The sequence below is a fragment of the Suncus etruscus genome, chromosome 17 (assembly GCF_024139225.1).
Source record: "Suncus etruscus isolate mSunEtr1 chromosome 17, mSunEtr1.pri.cur, whole genome shotgun sequence".
Classification (NCBI taxonomy): Eukaryota; Metazoa; Chordata; class Mammalia; order Eulipotyphla; family Soricidae; genus Suncus; species Suncus etruscus.
Window position 1 is genome coordinate 60,429,187 of NC_064864.1, and position 5,176 is coordinate 60,434,362.

The following is a 5,176-nucleotide window of genomic DNA, read 5'->3' on the forward strand; positions in this document are numbered from 1 at the left end:
TTCCTTAAAACTGCACCTCCACCCCGACCACACAGGCACCTCCAATAAGGACACTTCATCTCCTTTTTGCAGGTCACATTGAGCCAAGCCCTAAACCCTGGAGACAAATATAGAACCTCAACATGAGAGAATGCCCACTTTACAAGCAGGTTCCAGGATACCCGCTTCACTTGCTTTGGAGTCCAACCATGCAAGTTGGAACTGTTAAATTCATAACTAATCAGCTTTGTGTTCTTGGAGAGGTTAACTCAGAGGTTAACTTTGAGTCCTGCTTTGTAGATTGGAAAATGGCATCCATGCTGTCTATTTCATCCACTTGTTTCGAGAATTTAATGAACAAGTTTAAGAAATCTTTGAATATGAATCACTCCCATCTCTTATTCTCTCTTCTCTCTCTCCACTTCTTTCTCTCTCTTGTCTCCCCTCACTCTCTCTTTCTCTCTGCCAAGTGTTCAAAACCAGGATCTGATACATACAAGGAAAATGCTCTACCACTGATTCACATCCTGCTCTCCCCACTTATCTAAAAGTCATTGGATCCCAATGCTGATTGCCTCTTAGTCTTCGAGGAGAAGAATAACCAAATTGAGGGTGTTGATAGCATGTGTTGGAAGAAGCTTCTTAGCTGCAACACCCAGTTTTAGTTATCTCCTAAGAAAGGCAGCTGAAAGAATGCAGATGAGGGAAGAAATTCTTAAAGAGGGCCGGAATGATAGCACAGCGGTAGGGTATTTGTGTTGCACTCAGCAGACCCAGGACAGATCTGGTTTAATTCCCAGCATCCAATATGGTTCCCCCGATCCTGCAAGGAATGATTTCAAGAGTACAGAGCCAGGAGTCACCTGAACACTGCTGGGTGTGGCCCAAAATATCCCCCCCACTTCAAAATCTTAAATAACTGAACGAAGAAGCAAGAAAAATGAAGCAAAGTTTCAAACATTAGTTCAAGAAGAGAAGGAAATATAGCGGAGTCTTCCAAGGAGTCCTCATGTGTGCTCAGCTGTACTGAAAAGGTTACTAGATCCAAGGACAGTCCAGTAGAATAAATGAAGGCACCAGTGCTTTTTAAAGTTAGGCTGGTGATATTAGCAGAGCAGGAAGGAAACTCTTCTTGGTGTCATCTCTTTGCCATGTATCCCTGCCGCACCCCACTCCCTGACACTTTCTCTGCTGAACCAGAGGAGACTGGCTTCTTCAAGACACCTGATTGCTACCAGGATATCTGTGGTCCCCATGATAAAATAAAAGAGAATTAAGCCCCACAGTGTCTGTGTCTCTCAGAAGGTTTCAACCCTCTCATTAGCCTTTTGGTCTGCTCCGTGGCCAGCATCCCATTCCTCAATATTGTTCTCTCTCCTTTCTCCTAAAGGGTTAAACATTTATTGAACCTTCTTTTCATTTCATCTTGGTAAAATCCATTCAGTGGAATGCAATCAACTACTTTTGTTAATGACACAGAAAATAAAAGGACATCCCAACTAGTAATGGAGAATAATTTTAAAAAAATGTTTTTGTCAGGTCAGTATGCAAATGGATTGTAGGCTGCCCTTCTTATGAGTCTCAGTGAAAAATATTTATAGTCCTAACTAGAGGGACCAGGCTAGCTCGTGGATCAGAAATAATACCTGGTAGGCACAAGGGATTGAGTTCCACTCTGAGCACTGCATGTCCCCAACACCCTTAGGCATAGCCCTAGAGCCCCCCCTCCCCACACACACACACATTGCTAGGTACAGCAGCAGCACATCACGAACTAGTTAGACCAAGGGGTAAACCCAAATTCTATTCCAGGCAACCTGATGATCTCTATTGGGTCCTATCAGGAGATGTTCCTGGACACAGAGCCAGAAGTAAAACCTGTGCATGGAAAGGGCCCACAAAAAATTAAATAAATAAAAGGAATTGAATCAGTTGGTCAAGTGGTCAAGCATCACCAAGGATGGTCCCTGAGCATTGTTTATAAGTCCCTCCCAAATTAAAAGGAGAAACCAGTACTGACTGTGCAGAAACAGTTTATAATAGTCATGTTCAATTCCTTTTTATTTCACCATAGTATCTAGCACTGAGTTTTTCTTAATATGAGGAAATGTCACTAAATATTTGTGGAATGGGTAGGAGTGAATGGATCTAGTCATGCAGAAAAAAGTGCATGGCAGCTAAAGGAGGGAAGTATTTGAAGAGTGAAAAGAAATAGATAGAAGTAAGAACACCCAGGCAAACTTTCTTTCCTTTGGGGGAGAACTGGCTAGCTTCAAGCCTGAAGATCTGGTTTATGCACTGAAACTTAAGTAAATCACAACTTGTGCTTGTTAATTTTCTACTTCCCAGTATGCTTTAAACTGTGTGAATCTAACTTTTCAGAAGCACTATTGGGGCAGTGGCATGGATAACTCAAACCAAGAATGCATTAAATTGCCACTTCAACACTATTGTCATGTTGCACTTAAAATTATCAGTGGCAAAATGGATATTATACCAAAAGTGGAAAAGTTCTAAAGGCCCACCATCTAATGTATAGGTTAACAAAAATAGTCTATCAAGTCAATGGAACAGAACTTATCTATAAGGGATGAAATTACTAAAGATCTATGTGAAACTGCATGAGAAAACCTTCAAAAAACGTTATGCAAAACAGAAGCCAGAGAATACCCATAGACCTTGCCCAACTCTGCTCGTGGCTAAGCAGAGGGATAGTGAATGCAAGAATAATTTGGAGTTCATGCCAGCTCTAGTCAGCTTAATCAGTAGCTGAATAAATTGCAATACTCCTACATTCTCAGCAACAGAAAACAAAAATTGCAATTCTCACATTTTTGCCAATACTTTTTTATTTGTTTGTTTTCATAGTCATTCTAATGGGTATGAAGTGATATCTTATTGTGGTTGAGTCATATTTCCCTAAAGATGTTGAATTTGCTTTCATATTATTTCCATTTAGAAAAATAAAACAAAACAATAAAAATTTAAAAACAACTCAACTAGAAAAGAAGCCAGACCAAAGATAGTTCATAAACCACATTATCCCAATTATTTGAAATTTCTAAGCAAAAAGTTAATCCGGAATAGCTTAGGCCTCAAGTCATTATAAGGATCCCCAGGGTTGTTATAAGTGTTTTGAACTAGTCTTGGGGGGGGGGGGTTACAACTGGCTTAGAGTAGTGATATAAGTACATAGATTTATTCAGACTCCTTGAACAATGCACTGATTATGGGTGGGTTTTATGCAATGCAAATTACATCTCAATAAACTGGAACATAAAAATTATTTCAGTAATTTGAAATATGACTATTTTGGTATTTAAGAAAAAACTCATTTTTAGTTCTTAGTGGTGTTTTGATTTATTAGGCAAAGACCTGAACATCACTTCAAGTCAACTATTATACAATTTTCCTAGTTCCACCTTCCCCAGGACTATAGACAAAGCATCAGTATCTTCTCTATGCCTGCTAGTCAGCTTCTAGACCTTCAGGACAATACAGCACCTTTCTGACCACTTGCTCTGCTGCTGAGGGTTGAGGATGCTAGAGAAGATTCAAGTTTCTTACTACATTCTCTGTACCCATGGACTCTATTTTTTTATTTGTATGTGCCCTGCAGTACTCAGGTCTTGGTTCTGTGCTCAGAGTTTACTTCCAGTCATGCTTTGGAGACTGTACACTGGTGCTGGGTATCAAATCTGGTCATCCAAATTCAAGAAAAGTTTCCTTTCTATTACTCCAGTCCTTACCCTTGGGCTCTTGAGCATACAGGATGGAGGGTTTCTCTCTCTCTCTTTTTCCCCTAAATTTTATTTATTTATTAGTTTTGGGCCACACCCAACAGCCTCAAAGGTTACTCCTGGCTCTGTGCTCAGAAATCACTCCTGGAACCATATGGGATGCTGGGGATAGAACTTGGGTTCATCCTGGGTCTGCTTCCTGCAAGGCAAATGCCTTACCACAGTGCTATTTCTCCAGCCCCAAGGATGGTTTTTCAAAGTTGTCTAAATTAGAAACAATTGTAAAGAGAAAATGCCAAACCAGAATAAGTGTGTGGGCCTTTTCTACTCCAAATATTTAATCTCATGTTAAAAGTACAAAGTAGTTATAACAGTTTCAATATTGTAGCCTAAAATTCATACAGCTATTCAAAGCTAACCCTCAATGGAGACAGAAATTGTAGGGCACAAGGAGCCCGAGTGCAGTGGTAAGGCAAAGGCCTTGCAAGATGCTGACCTAGGATGGACTGTGGTTCCATCCTCCTGTGTCTCATATAGTCCCTAAAGCCAGGAGCAATTTCTGAGCGCATAGCCAGGAATAGCCTTAAGCATCACTGGGTGTGGCTCAAAACCAAAAGATAAAAAGAAAGAAAGTATAGGGCACAGTTGCTGTTCTTCCATGTGTCATTTCTCCTTACTTGTTCATGAAATAAAGGAATGTGCTTAACACATCTGCCATTCTTGCTCTGCTTCCAAATGATACCCCAGAGCTGCACTAAGTGCGTAATAGGTCCTGGATAAATCTTTGTTGATTTGATTGATTCTTGCTCTGCCCCAGTAACAATGGCAGATTAGAATTTATGGGATAGCTTTGCCCAGCCTGGAAGGGATCACCAAGTGCATAGTAACCCCAGTGATTTGATTGATGATGATGTGTTTAAAATGATTACTTTCAAATTTCAAACCTCCAGAACTCTCAAATGCAAATGAGATTTTTTTTAATTAACAGTATGTTAGCTTTCATCAACTCATGCCAAAACTGTAAACCCATTCCAAGTAGGAGAAAGTTATAAGACCTCACAATGATAATGAAAATTCATTGCCATGTTCCTAATGTTTAAAACAGTCTAGCTTAAAAAACAAATTTTCTCAGTCTGTTTGTCCGTTTCTCCTTTTTAAGAAATGGCGGAGAGTTCTCATGTGGTTTTAAATTTGAATTCAAAAAGCCAAGGAATTCATGGCTGAGTTCTTGGCAACACACACAAAATACAGACCAAAGTGAACAATGAATTATATCTTATTGTTGAACCAGTGATAATATTCATGCTATTTTTTAAACATTCTGGGTATTTTTCTTAAGAATACACTCCTAGTGGCTCCAGACACACATATAAGATAAAGAGTGAAAAGGCAGCCATGGCTCTGGGCCAGCCCCCTCAGCAGTTGAAAGTGAATGTGATTGCTGGGTTCACTCCCCC

The 5,176-nt window shown here is 39.9% G+C and overlaps 1 non-coding gene across 1 annotated transcript; it reads left to right on the plus strand.

Annotated features, from left to right (window-relative positions):
• The first annotated feature begins 2,641 nt into the window (after positions 1-2,641).
• LOC125995562 (small nucleolar RNA SNORA58) lies at positions 2,642-2,776 on the plus strand. The gene has a single exon (XR_007491062.1). It is a non-coding gene; the product is annotated as a small nucleolar RNA SNORA58 (small nucleolar RNA).
• The last annotated feature ends 2,400 nt before the right edge of the window (positions 2,777-5,176 follow it).